Source organism: Aphis gossypii, chromosome 1 (genome assembly GCF_020184175.1).
Source record: "Aphis gossypii isolate Hap1 chromosome 1, ASM2018417v2, whole genome shotgun sequence".
Lineage (NCBI taxonomy): Eukaryota > Metazoa > Arthropoda > Insecta > Hemiptera > Aphididae > Aphis > Aphis gossypii.
Genome location: NC_065530.1, coordinates 23,815,511 through 23,833,500, shown reverse-complemented (window position 1 = coordinate 23,833,500; position 17,990 = coordinate 23,815,511). Strand labels below are relative to the sequence as shown.

Below are 17,990 nucleotides of genomic sequence, written 5' to 3'. Positions count from 1 at the left end.
TTTTTACTCAGTTTAACTGAAAACAAAAAAGTTGAAAGATTGTCATCGTATTATTTTTTTAAGAATTTGAGATTGATATGAAATTTAATGAGTGTCATTAGTGTAAATATTGTTAATTTGTATTAAATATTCAAGTTTTTAACTATTTTAGTTTTAAAGTTTATTTGGGTTTAATAGTATATATAGTTTACAGGCGGTAAACACGGATACAAACACTGCAAAACATATCGTATATGCAACTGGTAGTAATTTATTAATATTTCTGAATTTGAAAAATGTTATTATTTACTTAATATCAAAAACAGTGTTTCTAAAACTGGTACAATAATTCTAGAAGTGTAATTTGATAAACTCATTAATTTGATAATACTAATGGGTAACACAAAGATGCGCTTAATTACTGTTTTATATTCAAGTATTCGCTTAACCTAAATTTATTAGTATATACGAATTGAAGACAATTATCGTTACATTAAATAAACATTTAATATAATTATTTAGGTGTTTTAACGATATATTTATATGTATATGGTACTTATTTGACAGAAAAATAACGATTTACCTATGTCAAAAGTTGATTATATTTTATTCTTAACAACATAACCATTTATATCTATTGTTCCAATTTTGTTCCCTTTGGAATATTCTCAGTTGTTTTTTGTAAAAATCAGTTAAGTATTATTTTAGCTAATAAACCTAAATCATATATATAAATTACTTTTAAAAGTCTACAATTCAACTGCTATTTCTCATTATAGCATTGGTATAGAATATTAGATTGGTTTTAATAGCCAAAAAGACAAAATATAATGATACAATACTAAAAATTAAAGCTAATCAGTAATCATTATTATTATTAAACTATCTTTGATCAATGTTGATCTTATATATATATATATATAGGTATAAATACAAATATTAGATTGTCGTCAGCCAAAACTAAATGCATGTGTTAACTTATAGCGAACTATATAGATTTAAAATATCTACAAATCTTTACTGAGTCTCAAGAGTTATATAAATATAATTTTTATTCAAAATGGCAAGTTTAAAAAATATTGTGTAGATTTTGGATTTTATTTGAATATTAAATATTTACAATAATATTCTATGAATTTATATTATATTATAATTTTAAACTATATTTTTTTGTTTTTTTATCACCAAATAATAAGGTAATATTATGAAGTTTAAATTCTAAGGTACATCATATAAATTAATATTACATGTAAAATAAAAATAAAACAAAAAAAGAAAGAATTCTAAAAATAATAAATTGTACTGATATAAAATAACACATTAAAAGTAAAAAAATAGTAATAATGAATACGTAGGTATAGGTACAACTTTTTTGTAGTATTTTTTTAAATCCAATTTAGGTTTGAACTGAGATAAATTACTCTCGACATAACAAAAAAAAAAAAACAATTTGAGAACAATGTTCGTAAACTTTATTGTTCGTAATATTTTTGGTGTGGTAACTGAGATTATGAAATCTTACTCGGAACGCTTATTCTCTTAAATCACCTAAATATACAGTAACGATTCTTCCATCTACGTAAAAATGATTTAGTTGCAAATAACTGAAACGAGTACTATGTAATATTAATTGGTTCGCATTAAGTAGATAAGTACGTAAGTACATTAGGTAAGGTTAATATAATTCATGTATAATATTAATCCACTCCATGAATTAATATCGGTTGATCATCGAATCAATTTAACTTGATTTGGAAATCGTTTTAAATCTTCAAAATATATTTTTGACGGTTAGATATTTAGAATAACAATTTAATATATATCTAATTAATATTAAAAATTTGGCATTAATGTTTTAGATCCTTATAACAAAAGCATGGTTGTATAATCTTTACGGGATGTTTTATTATTATGGTTTATGCTAAATAAGCATGTTACTAATGTACATTACAATCCAACTTGGATATGGACTATAATTTAAAGATTATATTAATTTTACTAAACATTTGACTTTACCACATTTACATGAATTGTGTAAGAATACTAGCGAACTAACTTAAATTTAACAATATTATCCGTTTTTTCTTACGTCTAGTATAAAAATAATAACTTATGATTGATGGAAAATTAAAATACTCACAGATAATGTATTGTAATAACATTAACAGAATAACGTTTTAAAAAAAAATTTCAATTATACCTAAAAATCTTATAGAGTAATTTAATTCTTTCTGGATACACGTGAAAGCCAACTGATTCCTAAGAACTTTGGATATTATTTAAAATCTAGAGTGTCGTTCGACATTTCCCTATGGATAGCATACTAATTAGTTGTCTCTTACTTGATCGGAAACGGGTCTCAGAAAGTCCATAGGGGAACCCGGACTTTCCCGAAAATAATTAAATATGGGCCGACGTTCATGCCGGGATTGCATTTTACACTAAGGATATTTTAAATAATTTTAAATATTGTAAAATTTCCCATAATTTTATCGTAAAATATTGAATTTCGGCGTAAGTAGATAAATTGGTAAGAATTATATTTTGTTTTGTTATTGATTTTGAAAAAGATTAATATGTTATTGATATTTTTTTGTTTTTGAACGTTAGTTTTTTTTGAATAACATTTTTAAATAACTCAAGAAAAGTTATAAAAGTTAAGTTCATTCTTAGTTTCTGAATTAATGTAAGTATTTGTATCTGTATTTGAATATTAAAATTAATAATAATACATTTGGCAACATCGCACCCAATTTCACGCGTAATCGTATGCCTTTGAGTAATTAAAGTTTTGTCTTTTGTTATTCTGGCACTACGTGCAATCGTATACCTAAAAAGGTAAGATGCTCGCAATCGTACTCCACCGATATGTTAATACTTTGTAGTATAGGTAAGTAATAATAATTTATTAATTTGGTATGAATTACACAGGTTCAACAAAAACTATTATATTATTTTAATTATTTTGACTGTATAAAATAAACACAATACAATAGAATTCGTGAAATATATTATTATATACCAACAGTTAGAATACTAGCTATTACATTATAAGTTATAACAATAAACATTTATCATATTGTATTAATAATATATTTTTTTATTATTATTCTCTATTTCGGTTGTTCCTAGTGGAAAAAGTCATCTAGTTATCTCATTTATTACCCCCAGGATACTCGAAGGTATGTACACGTATTGGATTGTATATATTAGCCATTGATGCAAATATATAAGTCATTTGGTCTGTAGTGTATATATTAACTATAGATTTGACGTATTGATGTAGTCCATAATTTTGGAGTTGACACAAACGATAATATTAAAAACATGCTGTTTCTAGAATGTGATAATAATTTTAAATAATTAACTTATGTATATATGTATATTATGTAGGTAGGTAGTAATATGCAAATGCATAACGTTACAAGTTGGAATAATAAACGCTTTAGATTGATAAACCAACGATCAAATATAATTATGTATTTATATCGTATTGCACTGGAAAAAATATATATAATGTCTGGCATATTTTCATCGTGTTTTGAATATATCATTCTATTTTGGGTTATTACTGATTTTTGAATGAAAATAAATGTTTCAAAATTGAACGCGTAAAATATTTCCGAGTATAAAAAAACATCAGTCAAAAGTTTACACGAATAATAGCATTTATTAAAATACATTTTGAGGTGCGACATAATCAGCTTGTATTATGTGTAACAAAATAGAGGTTGGATAGGCAAATGTCATAACTTAAATAGAGTCAATAATTTAAAAACTTCCTAAAAATATATTAAAGTAATTAAATTTATTATAAATCAGATAGAAATTCATTTTTTTAATTTTTAGGGTCTATTTATGAATAATCATTTAAACGAAAATATTGGATTTTTTATTTCAATGTTTGTATTTTGATGAATAATTTAAAAGGACGTTATACCAAACCATTTTTATTATTGTTTTTTTAATAGTTGGTTCGATTTTACAGTAATTGTTTTGCCAATGAAAAAATAATGTAAAAACCTTGTTGTACACACAAGTATGGCTTAGGTTTTTATCGATAGGTATTATTATTTTTTTTTTATGAATATGTAATAATAGTATGGATAAAATTGTTAATAATATTTACAACTGTAAAGCACAATGTTGTTAAATCTACAAAGTATATGTGTGTGTGTGTGTATAATAATGAATAAAACCAATCACTTTGAATATATTATATTGGTGTGGCTTTTTTGATCAAGTTGGCTATGCAATTTTTTTTAGATAATAATAATTCACAGTTGGAAGGTTATAATTTTTTTAAGAAAAACGTTTACATTTAATATGCTAAAAAATATTACAAATTACTTATATGGCTTAATTGAATGTCTTCATTACAACAATTTAATAATATTACATTATCATTAAACGGACTTTTTGAATTCAATATTCAGTGAAGAGCACATTGTTTTATTTATGAAATTTGTAGTTTTTATTTTAAATATTCTCTTGTATTTGTTATCATATTTTGGACGATTCAAAAAAATAAAAAATAACCTTCATATTTAAATTAATCAATAATAAATTATATATTATATGAATTATAAAAAAATTTGTCGGAGTTATTTAAATTTAGTTATATTTAATTAAGAAACCTAGTCGTTGTTGAATATCATTCATGAACAGGTTGCACTTAAGTTAGTTACTAAACGATTAGATGATTGTGATACAATTTAACGATACATATTTTTATAGTATATTTGTGTATACAATTCGTAAAAATTTACATATTTAAGGTTATATATATTATCATAATAAAAAATGAGTTCTATATTATTAAACATAATATAAATATAGTATTGAACTGAATATCAATGGTTCTATTCGAAATAATAATTTGTTTAGATTTCGTCCGATGAAAAACAGAACAAAAACGTTTGTGTCTAGTATATTACGGAAAGTGAATACTGTATTTGAATAGAAATATGGGTTTATTTACTTACATCATGCTTAAGAACAAATTTAAATCGTAAGTTACAATCTAAGATTTCAAAGTTACAATGCATACAACATGTACGAGTACAATAAGTTAGAGTGGTATTTTAATAAAATACTCGTAATTGAATTCTAGGAATCAATATAAGATTACAAAAAAACATTGAAAATATCAAGGTAGCATACTTATAATTAATAAACTTATATATATATATATATATATATATATAGGTATATAATATATATACACGTGTGTTTAGTTTAAGTTTGAAGAATGGTAAACTTTCATAACTTGCAATTTTCGATATTTATTAAGTGATGTAGAAAATATCTTTTTACAATCAATAACAACTTTAATAATCTTTGTACTGAAACTGTAGTTAAACTAAATATAGGTATATAACTTAATTGTTTTAATATATTTTAAAATTTAATAAAAGATTGTTGTATTGTAAATTAAATCATATAATGACGAACCTATAATATAGGTATAGACATTAGGTATACATACATCGCCTAAATAGGTAGGTAGTAATATAAAAAAATGAATTATGATGTATTATTGATAATTTAGCTGACCTAACTGATGTTTGGTATTTAATATATTATTATATTTAATATATATTTTATTATATTATATCTTTAACTATTCAACTGCTGGTTATATTTTATACCTTAACTTGAATTTAAATGTGAACTATCAAAATTAAATTATCCCATACACATGTCATTAATTTATACAATAATTAGAAATATTAATATTGAGTGTTATTTATTTATTATCATAATTAACCATATTTGGGTATATATTATAGTAAACATTTTTTAAATTCACTTTTTAATTGAATGGTTTATTAATTAATATCGGTAGCATTAGTAAAATTTCATTATATGTCCACAGCACTGCTTCTGGTCTATAGAAAATTATTTTACTCGACTAAAATAAGAAGTTTCAAAACCTTGAGAAATTTATCAAGAAGTTGTTGACAGTGTCTAATCGGATTTTTATGGAAGGTAACCAAAAAGGTTTAACTGTTTTTTCTTACAGTAAGCTTTAAATACAATTTGAATTTACACTTATCCTAATCAAAAAGTGAAATATTCTTGATAATTCATCATAGAATCAATGTAAAATGTTATATTAGTTCTAAGTTTTTGAAAAAAAAATCTATAATTATAACATTATAAACGCCAGTTGACGTAAATTAAAATAATCGATGTTTTTGATTTTATTCGAAAATATTTGGTTTTTTCAGCAGTGGAAGCACTAAGAGCAAGTGATTCATAGATTGAATTTAAATTGAATGGACTACTAGATCGTAAATATTTATTTATTGGTATGGCAAAAACCTACATATTTTAGTATGTAAACACAATTTAAATTTACAAATATAACTAGGTAGATTTGTTTTTAGTACCTAAAATCGTTTTAAACCATCAAAGACTTGGTTTTATTTTATCACCATGATACAAGAAGTGTGTAGTAAGTAAATAACCATTCTTCGTAAAGCTTATAGTTCAGGTTGTTTTTCAGATAGCATATCCTCTATTTGCTCTGACCGGCCTAACGTGATTTATTATTTAATGTACACTACTCTACGCGATTATATTTGACAATATTCTATGACCTGAAATATTATATATTATGAAGACAAGAACATATACAAACGCATAATACGAGTATAATAATAATACTACATACGATAAAGGTGTTTAATTTCAAGATAAAATCTCAGTGTTATTATATTATGTTTAATATTAATTAGAATAATATTATAATATGATTATCCAAATAATTATCTATATGATATTAATTCGTTTTGTAATATTAAAATATTATTATTTTATTTACACTTGGTATTAAATTGCTTTGGGATTATTATTATTACCACTATTGTCGTTAAATAAAGTAAAAACGAGTTTCGTCGTTGTTGAGTGGTGTTACAAAATGTATATTGCACGGTGATAATAATTCGTTAGGTGGGATTATGTCTGTTGACAAGTATCAACGGATTAACATTAAACAAAGTCCATACTTTTTAAACCAATATGAGCTTTATGAATGATTTTCTTCTTACAGGTAAAAGATACAACGTATACTTTGTTTAATTGTTTAATAAATTTACTTTACTTCACTTAATTTACTATTAATGCCTATTAAGCACGTCAGATTTTTTTTTATACATTCCACGTGATTAACTGTTTTTCGTTATGGTTCTATACCCATTAGTAAGACATGATGGTAATATAGCTTAGTCTAAGAATGTAATCTTTATTATCTATAATGACTTTATGTTTAAAGAATTGAAATTTATTATATAAATAATTTATATCTAAATATTTATTTTTATTTTTAATATTTTAAATGTAATAATATTGCAATATTATAATTATGTAATTATGTTTTGTTTAATGACGTAAAGAAATTAATTTATTATATGATGCCAAGTATCTACTCTTCTTCTTCATACGGCCCTAATACTCTTTAAGAGTTTTCTATCTACTGATAGATTAAAATTATTATAAAGTCTATTATGATCTCTTTAAAAATCAAAATCCTATAAACAAATAATTAGTCCTTTAATGACAAGGTATGGCAATAAATTTCTCTCTCAAAAAATCTAGTTTAAAACTTTGTATGTATCAAACTTTTTAATTTATAAATAATCAATTAATAGTAAACGCTTTTTTTTTAGTATGTTACCTACCAAATACATGTTGCGCCATAATTTGAACGTTAAAACATATTACTTATACTCGAATTCCATTACTATACAAAATCTCATAAATATGTTTTTCATAACTCAAATCATCTTATTTTATTTTTAATCTAATTTCTAGCATACAATTCTAGATAAACTTAATATTTGTCTTAAAATAAATTGGTCATGAAATATCATTACCTACTTTGTAATTAAAATAATAAATCACCTTTCCTGAGATTGAGTTTTTGATTAAGTGTCACTGAACGCTTCTCTTTCTTACGCCACCGCATCCAATAATTATTATACATCATATAGAAATGTTTTATTGTATATATGCTTAATATGTTTACATATAAAAATGTGTAAAAAGTGTATGCATAATGTACATTTGTATTTTTTTAAGTAATAAAAAAGAAAACTTTTGAGATGATTAAATCAAAAAAAATTTAATATTTTTAGGTAAATATTTTATGTTGTTTATTTTGTAGTCGGTTTATACTGAACAAAATTGACGTTATAACTAAATGCAAGAGTAACTTGTAGTAAATTAATTAGTGTATCTAAATATCATTTTAATATATAAGACGATTTTCTGGAACATTTTAGGTGTACTCATAGACTTCAGTTTGTTAAATACTGATAAAATTAATTATTCTAAAAACTATAACAAAACGTGTGTATTTTTGTTGGATTAGATCCCTGAAGTAAATGGCATAGTTCAGTTTACTTTCATACAACTATGAACAAAAAATAAAATAATTAATCGTATTTGAGGAGCGTGAACATTGCATAATGAAAGATCATGGTCATGTACGAAAGCTAAGGGTTACGACGACAAGTTTTGAAAGCTTTAAAATGAACTTAATGGACATTCGAAAATTTCTTACTGAAAACCAGTGAATAGAAATCATCCTAATTGTTAGTCGTGCGCAATCTAAACTTTTCATCCAAACTTTCAATTATTAATTGGTTGTATCATTATAAGAGTCATTTATGTAATTCTTAACATTTATAATTTGAAAAAATTATTAAGCTATTACTTTTGTTAATTGTTTTTAACTTTAATTTATCAACTAATTTGAATGTTTTATTATAATAGATCAATTTAATATTGATTTATTGAGTTCAGTATTTTTTTTTTTTTTTTATACAATATTTCCTCATGACTTTGATCATTTAATGCTTCCTAAAATTGAAATTTTTTTATATACATATAACTTGTATGGTCTTAATATATTTAATTTATTTCAGAGCATTTGAAAAAAAGTACTTGATTTAGGAGTTTAAGCTACATATTTTAAATGAGTAATTATAAACAAAAATAGTCATAATATATATTAAATATTTAGATATTTATATTAATATTAAATTTTAATAGGTAAACAGCCTATGGTCTCTACACAATTCAATTTAATTGTTTATAATTATTAAATGTTGTAACTATTGTATACAGTATAATTTTTATACTATAATATCAATTTAGTGTAATATACAGAATGATAATAATATTAATAATAATAATAATATTTATCTTCTCACCGCTTTTTTATTTAATAATTAAGATAATTAAAATTCGATTTTTGATATTTTTAAATATAGTTCTTTAAGATTATATATATTTTAAGACTCTTGAAATGTTTTATACTGTTTAAAAATGTTTCTATTTTTCTTGATTTAAATGAAATTAAAAAAAATGTTGATGTGTAAAAATCGAAATTCAAACGATTTGTGTTTGTGTAATTTAACGTTAAATTGAATATTAAGGATAATATATTCAATATTCAAAATATTGGGTTTAAAATATATGGGTGCTATATTAATTAGGAAATGTTAGATATAAGTTTTAAATTTATCAACATTTATAGTTTATAATAATTCCAAGCGTAATAAATACTAAATTTTATATTACATTTTTTTTTGTATTTTTGTAAAATAGTTTTTAAGAACAAAAAGGATAATATTCTTAAGTATAAATATTTTAAAACTGAGAAACTACTCGTTCGGAAATGTTTTTTTTATGGTACACATTAAAAATATATAAATATATCTACTAAATAATTCCAATTTAAAAATATAACTTTGTATAATTATATGACACTTTTGAAGTAGTAAAAAATAATTTAAAGAATTTATAAATACGGGTTTTAAGAATATTTAAAAAATTTTAAAATCTGAAAGATTAATACACTTATTATTATGGTAAAAAATTGGCGTAAGCATGCCTAATGAGTCATCTTGTATAAAATAAACGTTGAATCAAAAGCTCATGTATAATTTACGATTTGTAATAATGAGGTAGATACCTAGATGGTACTTATATTATGAAGCGTAGATTTTAGTATGTTTACAAGATATTAAAATAATTATGATAATGTGCGGAACGCGTTATTATTGCCTAGAACTTAAGTACGCAACAATGTGCCTGGGATTTGACTTTTAAGTATTATTGTGTTTGCAATCTCGCATACTAATTTTCAGTTTAGGATCAATAAATAAATAAATAATAACAATTATACGAAATTAAGCGAATCAATTATAACGTGAGCAACTATAATACACAAATACATAATAATGTATAATAATTCATCAATTTTACGCAAATTCATCGTGATTGAGTTGATTGTTATAACTTACAACTATTATTGGCTTTTCTATAGTATCAACATTCACGCTTCACGATTTTCCATGTACTCTTCATACTTTTAGTTTACTCAACAAGCCATAATCATTCTCTTGTTTAGTGTGTTTTATAAAATATTACTACTTGTGTTAAATATGAATTAAGCTTAGTTGCTGAATTTCTGTTCACTTAGTGTTTGAATATTATAATAGTCATTTGTTATTTGAGTGTATTTGATTTAGCAACACAAGAAACTTTTATGTATTATTGATCTAATGACCCGGTTTAAAAATCGATTAGTGTTGTGTATTATAAGATCCGACTTACTTCTACTCCGTTTGAGATATGGCTCATTATAATTTATATTGTACATTGGTGTGTAGTTACGTAATACACGGGTGCTCTATAACTAATCTCCTAGATTTAATATAGAGAGCGACAAAACCAAACTCTGTTTTATAGGTATTATTATATTAGTTATATTGTAGAATATCAATTGTTTTTCCATTAGTTTAGCGGTTCACAACTTTTTTTGATATCAAAATTAGTGTGACGCATTTTAAAAATGTTCACGTACCCTTTGGTTTAATAACTTATAATTTTTTTTTTTAATAGTGATAAATTCAGTAAACATTATTTTTATTAAGAATGAAAACAATGTTTTATTCTGAATGTATCAAGTTGGTTACTATTATGAGTGTGTTAAATTTGAATTTAATGATATATAATCGTATGCGAACAACAATTTTAAACGGACACCAACTGTCGTCTTATGTTACTATACTATATTTCATGATATGCTTTTAAAGTCGTTTATTTTATTTTAAGTATTACAGTATGTTGATGTTTTTTTTCTGAAAATATTATATTAATTAAATTATTTTAGTAATACAATTTTATACATTATAATATATTATAATCAACTGATATAACTCAACATTTAATAACATCTTTCTGCAAATACCATAAAATAGTATAAATAGAAAATACCTTGATGTAAATCAAAATACTCATTGCATATAATTAAATTCATAATAATATAGAACACATCTATTTTAATTTTCCACGAATAATGTTTTTATATTGTAAATGTTGTATATGTTGTATATTTTGTATATGTTTTTATATGAGTAATATTTCGTACAAATTTGAACTTATAATGTCTATGAAAAATAATTAACTTCATATATTTTTTAGGTTATATGGTTTCAATATTAACTACACAAAATCTTGTATTTAATTTTCAAAACTTTTAGGTATAAAAAGAAAAGTTTTTATGAATTTCTAACTACAAAATAGCTTGCATTTTTTGGCAAGTTTGGCGAAATTCGTCAAAACTATCTTCAAAAGTAGATAAAAAAAAATTAGGCCAAGGTATTTTTAATATTTTTATACTGATATAAGAACAGGGGATCTTTTATTACATTTTTAATAATTTTGAATAAGCAATTTTTTGTTTATTGACATTTATAAGAACAAAATTGAAAATTTGATGTGCTTATAATTAGCTCAAAAACATTTAAATATATTAAAACTTTTATTATATAATTGAAATACTGTTATTTTATTTTGATACAAAATAAAATATCAAAAAATATTTGAGGAGAAATAATCATGTTATGGGTGAATATGAACTTTCGTAAAAATTAGAACTGCAAATACTAATAAAAATTAATTAGACTAACCAATGGATTTTTTTTTATATAATATAGCTTTGAAAAACTTCCTATTAAATTACTAAATCATAAGTATAAACGCAAAAAAAAAATATTGATTTCTAATTACAAAATAATTTGTGTAATTTTGAGATTTTGACAAATTTTGTCAACATTTAAAAATTTAAATGACTATAAAAAAAATTAAGACTTTTTGACATATTTTAATTAACAAATTAACAAGTAGCTTTGTAATACATTTACAGATTCTAAAAATGAATATTAACAATTATAATGTTTATTATTAATATAATGATTATGATTTAATAATTTAATGAGACAATTTGATATGTATAGGTACTTCAATCCCAGGCTTCATATTCATAGCTTTAAATCTTTAATCATTTTTACGTTCAATTTATTTCTAAGTTATTATTTATTTATTTTTTTTTGTTTATTTAAAGTAAATGTGTTTTTGCACAGATATTGGCACAAAGAGATTAAAAAATTACCCATAAATAGTAGAAGCTAGATTGATATAACTTTCCAAAATATTTTACTTTCAGATATGAAATAATACCCGAAGATATCCCTTTCCACTTGTGGATTTATCTCTAAAGATCAATCGTGTAAAATAATCTAGGTTACGTACAACCTACTATCACACCACTCTCACAAATTGGAGCTCAATAACAGTGCATATTATACCCAGTGTACCTTATACTTAACTATGTAAGGAAATCGTATGAAGTTCAATAATTACTCATTAATTATCTCTCTATTTCACGAGATATATTTTATTTATTAACTTTTTACTCTCACAATCTCGACTTTTCATTCATTAATAATCTTTTTTTCAAAAACGTCTTCATAATAAAACGCTATTGGCAATATCATATTTTATTTTTTTTAATACACTAAGATAACGTGATAATAAATGAATTTTGATATAAGATCTAATTAAAATGTTGACATATTATATATCATATATTGCCTTATTCCTGAGAGTCATTCCAAAAATTTGTGACCAACACTGAGAATTTTACTATGATTTCATGAAAAAAAAACCGTTGCTTATGTGATAGGATAAAATATTTGCGCGTGTTCGGATCCTCTACTCCACGCTCAACTTGTCATCATAATGTTAACTGAATTCAGTAGCCACAGCCCACAAGACATATTCATGTACCGATATATCTGTATAAAGTATAGAATAGATACTCTTTCTTTTATATTATGGAAATGATTAAATATAAAATTAGTTAAACATTCATATAGTTCAAGTTAGGAATTGTTTATGAGTTTAATTTTATAATTTTATGAGTTTATGAAACAAATAATATAATATGTAATCGAAATTACAACTATCAGTGTTATATTATTATATGCAGTTAAAATACGTTTGAATTTCACAATATATATATATTATATATACATATAATAGTTATTTAACAATTGGAGTCATAAATATTAAGTGAAGAGTATCGAACATTTTTTTAGACAAGATATTGACAAAGAATCTATTATGGATAGTTTTTACGCAATTTTTGAGTTAACAGTTTTCAGGATAGGCAAAAAATGATTAATACGTTTCATGCAAAAGCACTTAAGGTAAATAATTTAACGGACATTCTATCATATATGATTATATTTTTCAAATGGTTTCTTTGACTGTTTATAAAGTTGTTAACACAGAAAAACATAAAAGAGAATTATAAGCAAGTATCCTAACATAATAAAATATTTACCATTTGTCGGTAAAAAAATTAGTGTATTACCATAAAAACACTGATAAAAAATAAATACACATTCCAATGATTCATTAAACATATTAATTATGTAATAGGTATCTGAAACTCAATACTGACATTCCGTTAATAAAAATAAACCATTTATCGGTATGCTTAAGAACAAAAGCAATTTATCAAAATAAACCTAAATATTTCTAGTTTAAGAAATTTATTTATTTATTTTTTAACACTGTTTGTGTTATCATTTATATTAAAACATTTATCATGTATAATCAATCATTTTGGTTGTCTACGTAGACAAATAAAATAAAAACAAATACACGAATACACCATTTAATAATACAAAATAAATAATATATATATTTATATGCGTGAATTTTAATAAATTGATTATATTTTTTAAACCACATTATGCATAATTCAAGGTTTTTTAATATAATATTGAAAATAAATCATAATATTGAAAGTGTAAACTAAAAATATTTTACCATATTATGAATTAAATTTTAATTGAGTCTAAAAGTTAAGAGTCCTATGTTAGGATGAAAACCAATGTGTTTGTGTATTTTATAATATGTATTATGTAATATACTATTATAGGATATATTATTATTATTGTTATATTTTTAAGTATTAAATTTTGTTGTTCTTTAAAATTAGTTAGTGCTTTATGAATTAACAACAAATGTCACTATTTGTTTAAGTATTCTATATAATTTTAATTTGATTTCCTTTAAAGTATAGAATACATTGATATGTAAAATATTTTATAATTTATAAAATTAAATATTTTAATTTATTTTAAATTGAATTAATTATAAGTTGATAAAATCCATCAATCGTTAATTTTATACAACTACAATAATTAAATGTTGCTCATACTTTCTTCTATCAAAATTGAAAATTTAGATATGTAGTATAGAACTAATATAAGCAACTGTAAGTTTAGTATTTGATAAACATATCATTCTTTCCACTTTCTCTACAATGTTTTTTTTAGATTTTTTTATCTCTTAAGCTAAACAACGCGAATGTCATACCATAGAAATATTTAAGTGGACTATATTTTTTATATGTCAACTATTGATTGATTTTAGTCACCCTACAAATAATTAATTAAGTTTTATTTATTTTTATTTAATTTAAATATATTTTTATTAGTTTATTACAATAATATAACTTAGAGTTAATAATTTGACTTTCAGCATCTCTTCTGATTTTTTTTTTTTTTGAAAAATCTGTTTAGGTAGAAGACTTTAAGATAGTCCAGTTTTTGGTAGACAGTAATATATCGCTTTGTAAGGTCTACGTTTAATTCAAAAATATTAACTATATATTGTATAATATTTGTACAATATTTGTACAATTTAACATAGTAAACAGTATGATATAAACATAAATATATAAAATAACTAATAAAATGATATATTATATTATCTTTACTTTTTAATTATTTCATAAACTATCTGATTAGATATCTATTCAAATTTATTATTCTTAGACTGTTTTACATTTTTAAAATATTTGAATACAATAATAATAACAATATATTTTTCGTTTTATAATATTATATGATTCCAATTTAGTTCATATTATTATTTTCAATTCATGTAGAGAAGTGAATGTATCATTGCGCTGCCTAAATAATATGCATTTACATTACATTCTACCTAGTTGTGGAGATTTTTACTATAACTGTCAAAAAACGCGGATTACTTAAAGTTAAGTGAATTCCTTGATATCCTGTTTAGGTTTTTATAAATAAAAACTAATAATAACTTATTTATATAGGTTTATATTTATTTATTTTTATAGGTTGAATTGATTTTTGGGTGAATACAATTTGTACTGATTCGTCTACCAAGACAGCTACAAATTATTATTTGTGAGGAGTTTAGACAACACAAATTAGCAGATGTGACATAATGAAATGTTAATAACTACAGAGATGAATTTCAATATTTAAATCATTGTATTTATGTAAGTTAATAATTTGCAGAGCTTGCAAATCTGTGTACTAAAGTAGATTTGAATGTAACTGTGCTTTATTAAAATGCTAAAATATACACACACAAAAAAAATCTTTAACTATGCAATAAAACTCACAAATATGAAAATAAAAATTTTACAGATTTTTTCTAATATATAAATAAAACATAATCGTCTTATTTTTTTTTTTAATTTTAAATTTGCATGAATAAATATATTTTTTTGTCTATGATTTAGTTTATAATCGTTTTAATTGACGATAGTGTTCACCATTATTTTCAGCTATTTATCCAACATGTATTGATTTCAAATATTATAATATGTAGACAATAATAATTGTAAAATGTGCTTTTTATAGATGCTGAATTTTTTATCTAACCTATTTCGTTATAACTATATTGTACCAAGTATCTAGTCTATTATATACATGGTATATTATCTTTTATACTAAGAGTTTGATAATCAGAAAACCACTCATTTGAATTTTGATTTAAATAAATTTACATTATAAATGCAAAAAAGTGGATTCTCATTTTAGAAAATTGAATTTCTTTATAAGTACAAGATCATTCTTAAATTAACACCAAAATACAAAAATATAGTCTCTAAATGTATTTAAAAATTTCAAAATCAGATTTTGAATAAATAAATTATTAAAAAGAAGAGTGGGCGTTTTTTTTTTAATTATTCAGTGTAGTATAATATGGCAGTGTTGACATGCAAATGGATAAACTTATGAAATCTAATAATATGCAGGATTGCATACAATATTCAATATTTTTTTATTATTAAGCCCAATAATTACTAATTAATCAAAAAGGGAAAAAACTGAAAGTCGGTTCAGTTGACTTTACCACTATTCAATTAATTTTCTCGTCAATAAGTTGCGCTGAATCGCTATAGTATTATAAATACACTATGTAATATAATAATATTACATAGTGAAGGAAAATGGGTTATACCCACCGGGACGACCGATGTTTGTGGTGAAACGACGTCGATGGACTATCTACGTACAATATAACATTATATCATTCCGTAAAATATAGTGTATATTATTACATTATAATATATTACAGTGTGTTAAGATAACGCTAGATGATGATGAAGTCGGGCCGGTGTACCACCCGTGCTATGTCGGCACGAGAAGACATCGATTGATACGCGTTTGTGGAGAGCGGAAAGACCGGTGAATGACTGGTGCAGCTAAGAAATGACGTGCAAAAATAAAGTAAACCAAATTATTGTTAAGACGTTGCGGAGTCGTTCAGTTTGTATGCAATTCGATGTACGAGAGCAATAAGACGAGACTTTGTTTTAATTTATGCGATGGAACAAATTATAAATTATTGATGCAATGACGCTACAGTGCAATTTGCTGTGCCATCAGTAGCTCAGTGTTGTTATTCTCGGGCATATCGTACCTGGTTAACGATCATAAACTTCGAATGATAGTGTTGTCTTGAAGATTTGACTAACTTAGTTTTATCGCATCGTCGTGTTTTTTTTATGGTCTCGGAAAATTTATATTATTCAGCTGTATTGTAGTATTTACAATATAAACAATAATCTTACGTTTTTGTTTTTTAATAAAACATTTGAAACCAGCTGATGGTTTTTAATTTAAATTTTTATAAACTGTAATTTTAATAAAAAAACTTTAAATTTTTCTTACGTGCACGTATTATTTTGGTTTGAAAGATTAGCCAAGTCCTACTTTAAAAATAATAATGTTATTTTTCGATATTACCTCAGTAGTAATCTGAACTTTTTTATCACTTACCAGTCAGTTATATTCATGCCCTGTTTGTTATTTATGTACGTTAATAAGTGACAGTCTTCGATTAGAAACATAAGTATTGAGATTAACTAATTATATCTTTGGTTTTTTTTTTTTTTTTTTTAATCATTAGTTTGGTGGGTAAATAAAATAATCTATGTTGTGTTTCATAAAATAGTTAATCCTAAGATTAAATATTTATAGTTTGTAGTTAAGACTTGAGATAAGGTGATAGTCGGGAATACATAGACTTTTTTTATAAAACTGTGTAAATAATAATAAATAACTTAAAGTGTGGATAAAATCTTTATTCTAAGAAAAGGTTTAGCTTTATTTTACAATTTTTTTCAAAATATTTTTTTGTTTTAGAAACTTGAAGTTTTAAAATTATTTATTTATTCATTGTATATGTTATGATAATGTTAAATTATAAGTTATTATATTTATTTAGTTTTAAAATATAATTTTTATAAAATTTTAAAATTTATTACAAATTCAATCATAGTATTTTATTACTATTCTAATGTAATTGGA

General features: G+C 23.1%; 1 long non-coding RNA gene across 1 annotated transcript; it reads right to left on the bottom strand.

Annotated features, from left to right (window-relative positions):
• Nucleotides 1-16,710: 16,710 nt before the first annotated feature.
• Nucleotides 16,711-17,306, bottom strand: LOC126549001 (uncharacterized). Its single transcript, XR_007603143.1, has 2 exons — nt 17,101-17,306; nt 16,711-16,882 (listed from the first exon to the last, which is right to left on the bottom strand). It is a non-coding gene; the product is annotated as an uncharacterized LOC126549001 (long non-coding RNA).
• Nucleotides 17,307-17,990: the final 684 nt, after the last annotated feature.